Here is a 13,183-nt window from a genome sequence, read left to right on the forward strand (position 1 = left end):
CCACCTAATAATTCAGATTCAATATAGAGTTCTCTTTAGTTGGGTTGCTTATCCTGAAAGGTTTAGCTATTAATCTTAGTTGACCTGTGTGTGGTGATGACTATATTTGTATTCATAGTGTGAGATATGGTGCATATATGAAGAACAGGGACGCGGGTGGCACTGTGGTCTAAACCACTGAGCCTCTTGGGCTTGCCAATTGAAAGGTCGGTGGTTCGAATCCTCGTAAAGGAGTGAGTTCCCATTGCTCTGTCCCAGCTCCTGCCAACCTAACAGTTCAAAAGTGCGCCAGTGCAAGTAGAAAAATACCGGTAGGTACCACTACAGTGGGAAGGTAAATGGCATTTCCATGCACCCTGGTTTCTGCCACAGTGTCCTGTTGCGCCAGAAGCATTTTAGTCATGCTGGCCACGTGACCCAGAAAGCTGTCTGCGGACAAACGCTGGCTCCCTCAGCCTGAAGGCGAGATGAGCGCCGCATCCCATAGTCGCCTTTGACTAGACTTAACCGTCCAGGTGTCCTTTACCTTAGCTTTACCTATATATGATGAGATATTATGATGCTGTACTGTAATTTTAATAAATTTATCTTCTCCTTCTCCCAACAGTTTATTGCACTGATATAGTGAAGCTAACCAGGACAACCAAAGCTTCAGATAAAATACACCTTATGGTTGCAATCCTCTCCTCATTTATGCCCAGTTGTGTCCCACTGATTTCAATCTGTTACAGGAACATGCACCACTGATCTCAGGATAGCAGCCTTGGCTTGGAGTGACAGAGGTAGACTAATCTCTGGAAAAACAAGTCCCAGCATTTATTTATTTGATTGGACATTAATCCTGGAGACATTATGTGAGCCTTTACTGATACCTTCTGAGCTACCTCCTTGTCTCACTGAAACACAAGACTCAGCAAATGGATTGAGTTTCCTCGGCAGCCAAGGACCCTCCCAATTTCCAATTCAGAGAAATGGGCGACAGAAGGAAGATGTGTGCACAGGACGCTCTAAATTGCTACAGCGCCCAACGTGGTCTTCAGAAATTCCCTGAATCTGGCATTGCTGTGTGGTATTTGGGGTGGGGGCGAATGGCTGGAGAATATCTGGAGAAAACTCTTCAAACTGACCTTTTTCTAGGTGGCGGAGAAAAAGAAGCACCTCAGAAATATCGCTTCCTGAGAAATGTTAGCTCCGCATTGAACACAATAGGTTTCCTCCATAGGAGTGTGCTGTTAGACTGAATCTGGCATTCCTGTGGAGGAAAGAAAGCCTATTGCGTTCAATATGGAGCCGAAGTAAAATTTCTCAGGAAACGCATTTGCTTTTGAGATCTATAGTATATTATAGAAATATAGTGTGTGGGCAGTGCAATGTTCTGTGGAGGCAACCTAATATGTTAAATGCACTGGCCCTTACACTAACTCTGAAGTCGACAAAATAAGAAAACACATTTCCATTTAGTGACTGACCTCAATCTCTGAATGAGGACCCCTGCGTGTTGCATTAGCAAGCTGGGCTCCATCACACCAGCACACACACACACACTGAACAGTCTACTGAAATATTGATTTTGGGGCTGCACACACACAGAGTGTAAAATCAATATCCAGTACACATAGCTGAGTGGTTACAGTATAAAGGCCAACTCTGTGGCATTTGTATATACGGGCCCATGCCCCAATATTGGGGTGCGGTCAGAAAAAAATTGGGGGGACGAAATGCAGGCAAGAAATGGCAACATCTCAGGTGCAAAAGAAGCACAAAGAAAGGCAGGAAAATATAAAGGCGAAAAGAACCGCATGGAAAAGAAAAGGGGAAAAAACACAAAGTGAAGGAGAGTCTATATGAAGACAAAGGGATGGAAGGAGAGGAAATAAAGGTGAGAAATGCTTTCTCCAAAATTTACCTTCACATAACAATTTCATGAGATGAATATTGGTATGTAAGGCTGTAATTTAGATCCTGTATTCATAGGCTGATTCACTTATATTATTGTGATGTATGTCCGCGTTGGGAGCAGCAACTAGTAACGATGATAAGGATGACACTGAAATACTTTGAAAAGTCAATACATGCGGATTTCTCTGGAAAGGTCTTTTGTCGTTTAGATACCCGGTAAATGCTTCCACCTGTGTTTAAGGTTATGCACATGAACTGTCGCAAGCACATGAAACAGAAACATTGCGGCAATGCTCCCCGATTATGCACTTGCTACTTCCTAATAGGTGTAAGGGAAGTGATTTGGCTCCAGGGTCAACTTCGGCGTTTAGCCTTTGTTCATTCGTGTGATCCCAGTTTTTAAACATATTCAGTTCTTGCTGAGATGATGATCACTTTATATTCTACATGTTTTTTTAATATATTTTTTTAATACTAGGCTCATAAAACGGTAGTGCTGAGAACCATATATACTACCCTGAGCTGCTTGGATGCAAGGTGGGGGAAATGAATAAAGATACAGGATAAAAATAACAATATTTAAGTACTATAATGTACATTAACTAATGTATTAAGGATGAGAGAAACTATGTAGAAAGCCATGGTGATGGCAACTGACTTGCTCACTTTTTACAAAGCAACAGACAAATAAGTGGAGGATGGGTTTTGTCAATGACTATTAACCATAGCAGCTAAATAGGAAACATCCATATGGAAAGGCACTATATCGCTGATCGCCAAATGCTGGCTAGCTAGATGCATCTTGCTGTCCACTGTTGGAAGACAAATGAACTGGGCTACATGGACTTTGACCCAGCACAACAATTCTCATGGCCTTAAACTCAGTGATCTTTTACTTATTTTAATTTGGAAAGAGGGGGCCTGTGAACAGAGCTGGCTCAATACATTATGCCACTTGAGGCAAGCCACAAAATGGTCCTGCCCCAGGGAAGAAGGGGTGAGTGAAGATCTACATCAGGAACAAGGGTGGAGGGAATCAAACCAACTTTGCCCAATGGTTGAACTGAGAATCCAAGGCTGTCTTGGGGGGCACTCCGAATCATGTCAGACAGGACACCCTAGAGGGCAGTCCCTGCCATTTCCTCCCTAGGGCTGGGAGGAGACCAAGAGTGCCTCGTATTCAGCAGGAGGCCATTGTGGAGGCGGCATTACACAGTGGCCTCTCGGCAAATGTGGTCCCCCACCCGGGGGGGGGGGATACAGTAGTGGAGGGGCTGCTACTGTGGCAGCAGTGGCGGGCAATGCATTGCTTGGGGGCTGGATCTGCTGCCTTGTGGATCCTGCCAACCAAGGCAGTTGTTTCACTTTGCCTTGTGGGTGGGCCAGCCCTGCCTGTGAACATTTCCCAGGTGTACATCTTCCCCAGATTTTGTTGGTGTTCAGGGAGAGCTACCCCTTGACAATGGCAAGGACCTTTGATGGTATGGAGAACAACTGGCATACGTTCCCCTGGCATACGTTCTTGAGCCCCAAATCCCCAAAAGTGTCATTGTGGGCTGGGGGTAAGGAACTGGGTTCCACTACCTTCTCCAACTCAGGATCCTTTTGGTTATGAAGGGGCAAGCTGATGACATCAATTCACCCTAGCTCAGATCTTTCTAGGACTTGGAGCATGCATGGAATTGTAGCACCTCCTGTTGGAAAAGGGGGATCTCTTCAATTTGACCAGCTCTCAGTAATGGCAGAGGCTGCTTAAATACACAGGCCCTCTTTGCTCCAGCTCGTGCTTGCGATGGGAACTGGCGACAGCAATGCACACTCTGGCCTGTCAATATTTCGTAGGAGGGATTCAACCACATACTGCAGATTGAGGTTGTGCACAATTAAAGTGGATGAAAGCATCTGTCATCCTAATCCAGGTTTTTTTTTTTTTGCAGTTCAGAACATGACAGGGAGAAGTATGGGATGAACCAATGAATGATGGGAAGATGCATAAACACTGTGCAAATGTACAATGATGAATGCTTATTGTCAGATAAACTACCCACCAACAAATCACAACCAACACTCAATAAATAAAGGCTGGGCATATTCTCACCTCCAATGAAGAGGTCATCTGCAGGAGACCAGCAACTGCTAAGAGGAAAGGCCAGCATCTCAATGAGCTTGCTGTCAATCAGCCTGATTGTATGCACTAATACTGATGCTCCCATGCTGACCAAATACACTAAAAAGAATCCAAATAAGAACTGTGGCCAATTTTTTTTAACCAAACATACGTTTACTCGTGAGTAAATCCAAATAAAATATCAATTCTGTAAAGAATTGCAGTCTTAAATCAAAGGTAGTTTCATATTAGAATTTCCTTAAGAGTCTTTTAGAAATTGATGTCAGAGCTTCTCCGATGCGTGTCAGATGTAAACCAGGGATACCAGGACAGGGCCCCGTTTCGGCATGGATGCCTTCTTCAGCTGGCAGTATCAAATAATATCAAATAATATTACATAGGTCAGAGTACATCAAGTTTCAGTATTTTAAGTTTCAGCATTTAAGATTTTACAAAATCATTATTAAGCAGCATCAAGCGGGTCATATCAAAGTTTTAAACAGAATTTAAAACAGAATTTAAAACAGAATTTTAAACTGAATTTTAAAGTTTCATTCACTTAGTAAGATTTAATTCAACAACATCAAAAGAATTATAGAAAGTTTTAGAGTATCGTACTTATGTATGAAACAAAGTAGCTTTTTATAGTATTATAGTATATACTCATGCTGACCAAAACATAGCAAAATTTATTTCAGTTCCTAAAGAAGAACATTCTGTTTGCTCCTTAAGAAGTTAAAAGCTGATGTTTGAGAAGGGACTAGGCATCTCAAGGGGATGAAGAACACAATCCAATATTGGCAAAGGGGCAAGCACTGCTTGCAGATGAAAACAGGAGGCTTTCGCAAGAGCTACCCAAGTGTCTTATGCCCTGCTTGGAAGCTGAAAGAAGCCTCTTGGGTCCAAATCACATCTATTGGCAGACAGGGCAATGTTCCTGGTCAGTTCTCCTCAATCCTTCAGCGGTGTTTTCCTTGTCTTTTGGTTATTCTGCTCCTACCTGCAGGGTTGGTACCAGAGAATAGTGTTGGGGGACTCGTGCCCTTTCCCTTTGTGCTTGGGGTTCGAGTCTGTCCCCACATTCTGTTCAACCTCTGTATGAAACCCCTGGGAACTGGGCTGCAGCTCTCTCGCTTGCTCTTCATTTCACCTGAACCATAAGTCTGTGCTGGTGCTGGACAGATGCCTGGATGCAATGATAGACTGGGTGAAGGTCAATAAACGGAGCTTGAATTCTGACAAGACAGAGGTACAGTGAGTAGGTGGTTCTCAACTTTAGGAATTAGGGAGATGGGATATTATGGATGTGGCTGCATTCTCCTTGAAAGAATGCGTGTGGCTTGTGGGTTTCTCCTCGATTCAAAGCTGTTGCAGGTGGCCTCAGTGGTAAGGAGTGCCTCTGCCCAACTCTGGCTGTTCTGCCAACTCTGGCCATTCCTGGACCAGGATAGCCTAGCCTCAGTTATCCATGCTCTGATAATTGGATCTCTCACAACTGGACTGATGCAGCATCCTGTATATGGGCTACACCTGAAGATGGTTCTGAGGATACAGCTGATACATAATATGACTGCTCAGCTGTCAAATGAGGGGCAGTAAAATGAGGACATTAAAACACAGCATTGGTTGCCTGTAAGCTACTGGGCTCAATTCAAGGGGTTGGTACTAGTACAGCAGTTCCCAAACTTGTGTCTGCAGCTGTTTTTGGACTACAGCTCTCATCATCCCTAGTTAGCAGGACCGGCGGTCAAGGATGATGGGAACTGTAGTCCAAAAACAGCTGGAGACACAAGCCATTCATAACCCAAGTTATTAAATGAGTATCTCCCACAATACCAAGCAGCCCATGCTTTGAGATTGACCAAGGAGGCCCTGCTCATAATCCACCCATAGCCTAAGGTGCAGTGACGATGGCTGGAAGTGGCTCTCTAGGATTTTGTGCAGGATTCTAGCTCAGCCCTAGCTGGAGATGCTGCTGATTTAACCGAGGACCTTTTGAATGCAAGAGCACTGAGCTACTGTATAGCCATTCCCATCATCAACTGATCCATGTAATCCAGAGAGCAAGAGATCTGCTGTAGAATACCCACAGAAGCAGGTTTTCAGACAGCTTCTATAGGAGAAGGGGAAAAGAAAAGCACTGAGTCAGTAGCAGCTAACTTGACCCAAGGGAAATTCCTTTCTGACCCAAAATGTAATGATCAAACAGACCTTGAATGTCAGCAAAACCTATTAGCCAGGCATCTTCAAAGGAAATTATACTGGTGCTTAAGTCTGTAAGGGTAAACATTTCCATTTATCACGTAGGGCAGATCAGGATTTTTTTTTTCTCTCCACTGGTGACCACAGGGAGATATATCAGGGGCATAAGGCTAAAGTGATCTTGCACAAGGCATTGCTAATCATTTTCATGAACCTCGTTCCCCAAGCCTTTGTTCATTTATATCTTTAAATCCTAATTTGGGAATTGTCAGCTCTTCATTTTTATTGATTCCTTTTATATCCAACCCTTTCTCCAAGAAGCAGAGATGTGTATGTGGTTCTTCATAGCAGCAGGCTAAGATGAGAGCTCTAAATTACTGAGAGAAGGCTCCAATCTATATAGTCAGAAGGCTCCTCAGAAGAGATGGAGATAATTTTAGACACTGAGAGGACAAGTGGCATACTCCAGAGACCCAGGTATTTTTCATCCTCTTTTCATAACTTTGAAGGGATTCCATCCACACCTCCAAGATGCCTCTATCAAGCCCTAAAGTTGTACCACACCATAGATTTAAAGGGCATTTATACATACTACCAAAGAATCCTGGAAGTTGAAGTTTACACCTAGCAGAGCTACACCCTTAACAAACTACAGTTCCCAGGGTTCTTTGGGGGAAGCCATGTGGTTTAACTGTAAGGTGTGGATGTGACTTTTTTGGTCTAGTATTTGAATTAGGGATGAATAACTTCAGGTTCTTCCAGTATTTTGTGAAAGGGATTCAAGCACCCACCGGAACTTTTGGTTTGTGCAATTAAAGCGGATTAAAGCACTCCTTTGCCCTAACACAACAAATCCACTTAAAAAAACCAAGCAACTTTTTGCTGCCATTGGAAATGCACTGAAAAGTATGGGATGGATGGATGGATGGATGGATGGATGGATGGATGGATGATTAACAGGAAGAAGTGTAAACACACCACAAACAAATCAGGATGAAAGCACATTGCCTAACTGCTCCGTAAACAAATAATAACAAATGCTCAATGAAGAATGGATATAGTCTAACCACTACAGTAAGCTTTGTGCAAACAAATCAGGATGAATGCTGGATAAACAGATTGGCTGGAGGAGCCCTTCTTCTTTCCGAAGAGATACTCTGTTCACCAAACTGAAGTCCAGATAAATAAGCTGATGTTCTCAATCCTTGTCTACGTTTATATTAATTTTGGTGCTTCCTAAACTTAAGGCCTATATTGCTATGGAATCCATGAAAATGGACATAGCAGCTGCATTACAGAGAACCCCCACCCATAAATATAACATTAAGGTATAGAAAAGTTCTGTCTTGTAACTTATCCATCCCTTACTAATGTAACTGTGAGAGCCAAGCAAAATTGTCCCCAAAGACAGATTTAACCTATAGGCCACCAATTGGCCATCGCAAATATGGGACCAGTTGGCCTGCTTCTACGTATCCTTGGAAGTTCTTGCTATGTTAACTGATGCTTAGATGTGCAACATCAGACAATGAAATAGCTACAACAGTGTAGATGCATCCTCTGTTCCCATGATAAATGGGTCACAGCTCCAACCTTCCAGAAATCTTTGGTCTCTTAAGGTAACAACGTATTGGTCAGCTGCTAGTTTCAAATACTGCTCTTACACTTTGGGCAGAATCACTATCAGATGAATTTTATGGGTTGCTTGCAGGAAACCGGCATCTTCTAAAATACGAGAACGCAGCTGTTCTGTCACTGTTAGGTTTAGAAGCCTTTCATGAAAAAGGATCTGATAAAACATTTCTTTTAGATTGGCGACAGTGGCTTTATTGAGACTGCACAGTGCTTTGAAGGGGGGGAGCCTGGATGTGCAGACCAGAAAGGGGAAACTGCAGCAAATTTGTGCAGCAAGAAAGGGAAGGGCAGGAAAGCCTTAGAAAGCTGTAGCTGTGACAACTGTAAGCCTGGTTTTGTGCTAGCATGTCTGCTCCTTAAGCTAGTTTGAAAATGAGTGCACAAAGGCGACTTCAGGGTGTGGTAACGAATCAACTTACTCTGACGGTTTCATTGGGGCCTTTTGAGCAATGCATATTTATGAGCTAAGCAACCCTAGAAAACCATTGAGAAGAATTGCTGATTGGTCATTGGAAATCTTATCCAAGCTAAGCATTGGGCTTAAACCTATCATAGCGACAGCTGCGTAGACACGGTTCAGAAGCTGGCAGACTTATGTGTGTTCATGCAAGTCGAGTTAACATTGTGCTTGCTGGAAAACGCCTTACCTTGTATTAATTGTTTTGCTACTGTTTAGCTCAAGATGAGGGTGAAGATTTATACCTACTTTGGCTCCTTTTGTGTGCAATGCCATCTCCCAGCTGCTTTACGTTACTGATATAATTTTACTACTTGAGGGCTGCAGTTATCAGTCTTATGCATCCTATTTATCAATGAAGACCAGTCCCCCAGCAAAAATCTACATTGCTATCATACAGTCAACACTCCGCGTAAGACCCTCTTTTTTGTCACAGTGCCTAAAAACACACTGACCAGACAATTGGGTTGTGGCAGCTGATTTGATATAAATCAGAATTGTTACGCACACCTTGCACTCACAGTATGTTCTGTAGGTACATGTTGTTTCTTGGGGGACGGCAGGTTCTAACTTTGCAGCTATTTAAATATGTGCAGCCCTGGTCCACCAACCTGGAGTTGTCTTGATCTAACTGAAGATAATTCCATTAACTTTAAACTATTGCAAACCTACGCATACTTACTTGGAACTGAATACAAAAGAATGTGAGAAGAGTTGGGCTACACCAGACCAAAGGCCTATTCTATCTGGTCCCCCAATAGGACTACTAGGTGCAAATGGGAAACTCGCAAGCAGGACAACAAATGCAACAGCACACTTCAGCCCTTGTTTCCCAGCATACTGCCTTTGGTAAAGGTAAAGGTACCCCTGACCGTTAGGTCCAGTCGCGGACGACTCTGGGGTTGTGGCGCTCATCTCACTCTATAGGCCAAGGGAGCCGGCATTTAGCCAGCATGACTAAGCCGCTTCTGGTGAACCAGAGCAGCGCATGGAAACACTGTTTACCTTCCCGCCGGAGTGGTACCTATTTATCTACTTGTACTTGGACGTGCTTTCGAACTGCTAGGTGGGCAGGAGCAGGGACCAAGCAACGGGAACTCACTGCCGACCTTCTAGTAGCCACTGATATGACTTATCTTCCATAAATTTGTCTAATCACCTTTGACAGCTGTCCAATTTGACAGCCACCATTACATCCTGCGGCAAATAATTTAACTTATCTGTGTGCTACATGAAAAGGTAATTCTTTTTCGCAGTCCTCGATCTCCCCAACATTTAGTTTCAATGGATGATCCCATGTTCCAGAAATAGGAGAGGGAGAATTTCCCCCCTCCCCATCCGTTTTCTCCACACCATGCTTAATTTTACATATCTCAGCCACACACCCCTTCGTTTACTTCCCTTTTTTCTTAGCTAAAAAAGTACCAAGCATTTTAACTTTTCCTCATAGGGTAGTTATGTTCAGGCTGGACACCCAGCTGGGCTGAGGATCAGAGTGGAAATTTGCAACTGCTCCTTTCTTGGTTTACTCCTTGGTAAACAACAACTACGACAAGCCTCAAAGGTTAACACATGCATAATTCCTTCCAAGCTCAGGGCCTCCAACTTTAAACTTGACGATACACAAAGGTGCATTAAATACAGTATCTATTTACTATGTAGAGTTTCTATGTGTCTGCTTACAACAGGGTAACAGTCGCCCAGAGGTGGCAACTACATTGAGAAGTGATGCCATGCTGCCCCAGAGGGGCCAAGGCCGGTTATGGCCTCCTGCATTGGCTGCCTGGGTACTCTGGCATGCTCAGATACACTCTTGTTTTGATTAATACCTCATACAATCCAGGGACCGAGACCTGCTATTTGAAACAAACCCTTGCTCAAACGTCACCTTACTTGCTTGCTTTCCCAGCCACCTCAACACACCCCTAAGATGCCATTACACCACCTCAGCACATTCCCACTGGGGTGTGTGTGTGCGCGTTACAAACTGCTTCCCATTCATGGGAGGAAGGAAGACTAAATATCTAATAAATATATCCTCTCCTAGCTTCTATATGCATCCTACAATTCAGATAACCCCCTTCTACCTTTTCTGAGGGCATTTCGCTTTGCTCGCTATCCCTTACCCTACTGATCCCGCTGAGTGACCCTAATAATGTCATTTCCTTCACCCCACCTAAGCCGCCCATTGCAGCTCTGCAGGGCAGGACAACCTGGCTGGGGGGGGGGTTCCCCCTCCTTCTACCGGGGTCCTTAGGTTTCCTCGAACTCCAGGCACACCCATTTCCCTCCCCTCCCCTCCTTTTCTCCCCACCCCATCCCCACCCTGCCCGCCTTCACGACCCCCTCCCCGCCGAGGACAGCGCACCGCTTGGGACGGGGCACGCGCACTCCCCCCTCCCGCCCCATTCCTTTCTCTCTCCCCCCCCCTCCTCCCCCAAAACTCGCACCCCCAGGTGCTCCCTCCCTCCGCCTCTCCCCGGGGTGGGCGTGGCCGTGCTGCTGGCTGCGCTGCCTGAGAGAGAGCGAGAGAGAGAGAGACTCCTTGGCGCGGAGCAGCGACAGCAGCCGTGACCTCCGACCCCGCCCTCCGCCAGCCAATAAGAGCGCAGCTCGTCTCCGAACCCAAAATTTCCACGTCGGCAAAAGTCAAGATGGAGCGGGGCTCGCGGGAGCCGGGCGCGAGCGAGCGAACAGCAGCAGCAGCAGCAGCAAGAGGAGGAGGAGGAAAGGGAGAGCGGCAGGCGGCGGTCGCCGACTGCGAGGAGGAGGAGGAGGACGGAGGGAGGGAGGCAGGCAGGCAGCGGGGTGCGGTGCGGTGCGGTGCGGTGCAGGCAAGCAAGCAAGCAGGAGGAAGAGGCGGCGGCTGCTGTTGCCGCCGCCGTTGCAACCCCGGAGTGGGAAGTGGGGGCGCTGCCTCCGCCAGCAGCCGCGGCCAAGATGCGCCGCCGCTCGGCGCTGCACCAGCCCCTTCCCCTCTCTCCCGCGCTGGGGTGTGTGTCTGGGGGGACGGGGGACGGGGACGACGCCTGCCCGGCCCTTCCCTCCCTCCCCTTTTTGCACCGGGGGCCGCTGCAGTTGGCAAGGACCTGTTGAGTTGGGAGCTGCTCCAGGTGCAAAAAGGGGCGAGGTGTGTGTTGGGGGGGGGGAGAGAGAGAGAGAGACACGACGGAATTGCTTGCCGTGTCGCCGCCGCCTCCTCCTCTGCACCTTCGCGTGGCTGAGGGGTGGGGGTGCTCGCTTCCTTCTTGCACGGGCAGGGCTCTCTTGCCTGCAACGACGCCTCCGCTTCTCCGTGCATGCTCGCAGCCGGGGTGGGTGGGTGGGGGTGGGTGGCGGAGGCTCCTGCCTTCGGGGGCTTCGCGCCCGGGCTCGTGCATATCCGGATCCGTTGGCCGAACGAGACAGGTGGGCTTCCCCCTCCCTGGACCAGGCTGCAGAACCTTGCATATAAGGGAGTTGGTTTCTCTCGTTTGGTGCAAAGGGGGTGTTTTAATGCTTCTGGGTGGGTGGGTGTGTTGTGGGGGAGCATTGGTAAGCTTGCATGTGCAGCGTGTGCATTGTACATGGACGGTATATGTATACGTGGCCTTCTGTGATCTTCCCTAGTAGCGCTTTGCTGCCTCCACCCTTTTTTTTAAGGCAGTCCCTGTAATAGGTGCCTGGTGTCCTATCTTCAGCATATGGGGAATGGGCTTTGCCCCTGTCTTGTCATCTTTTTGTTTTCCAGCTGCTGCCCCTTATTCCTCAGCTGGGGATGGGGGGGATGGGGAGGAAGCTGCCAACCTGGGCTGTGCTAAAGGAAGCCTTCCCCCACCCCCAGTGGTGCCAAGTTGGAGAGTACCTAAGGATAGGCCCCTGCTTGCAGCTGGGAATCCAACTGGTGACAAATTTGTTTCCCTCTGTGGTTTTCAGGTCAGTTTCTTGGGAAACTGGAATACTGTACTGTATGCTATCTAGGAACAGGAGCCTGTTAAATGCCAAGTTCTGGCTCCTTGGGTTACCTGATTGTATATAAGCGGCTTGCTTGTTGCCTTAACAGCATCTCTTAATTCCTTCATCCTCCTCTTATTTGGCAAGAAAAGGATGCCTTGCAGTTGACGAAACTCCCTTTAGTGGAGAAAAAGAAGATTTGGCCTTTGGAAGCAAAGTTCTGTGACACTCAGACTCTGATTATGATAGAAGTCAGTGCACTACAGAACTTTGTCTCCAGGGGCTGCAGCAGCCAAGGAGTTAATGCAGCACTCCTGAAACCCAGGTGGACACGTCACTACAAGCTGCTTCCAACAGGGTGGGATGGGAGGGCTTGAAAGCAAATGGGCTGGAAGAGGTGGCACTACTCAGAGTGGTTATGCAAAAGCACCAGACTGTATGCCTGTGTTTAAATAAAGCCTTTGCTCTTTTGAAGATTGTGGCCTCCTAGTTTCTGAAAGCTGAAATAGCACAACATCTGGATATTTAAATGTGCTGTTTTACTGAATGGGGAAAGGTGAATGATACGCTGAGATAAACCGAACTCTAGCTGAGAGCTCTCTTAATGTCACAATAAACTTGGTCTTTAAGGTGCCACAATGTAAATGCTAATAACTGTGCTGGCTGTTGTGTTCTGCAAAATACCTGTAACCTGTTTTATCTAAATGCCGCTGTAAAAATTGCTTTGCTAAATATACTAATATTCTAAAGGAACTAATAGTAGCCTTTCTTACCTAGTCTTTGAACTTGTCATGTAGTTCAGAGACTAGGTAATGAAGGCTACTGGCAGCGCACCGCTTTGATGGGGCTTGAACAGTTTCTGTAGCACTACCTAAGCAACAATCTTATATTTACTTGAAAGAAAGTTGCATAGAACTTGGTGAAACTTACGGTAGATGCATGGATGGATC

Source organism: Lacerta agilis, chromosome 12 (genome assembly GCF_009819535.1).
Source record: "Lacerta agilis isolate rLacAgi1 chromosome 12, rLacAgi1.pri, whole genome shotgun sequence".
Classification (NCBI taxonomy): Eukaryota; Metazoa; Chordata; class Lepidosauria; order Squamata; family Lacertidae; genus Lacerta; species Lacerta agilis.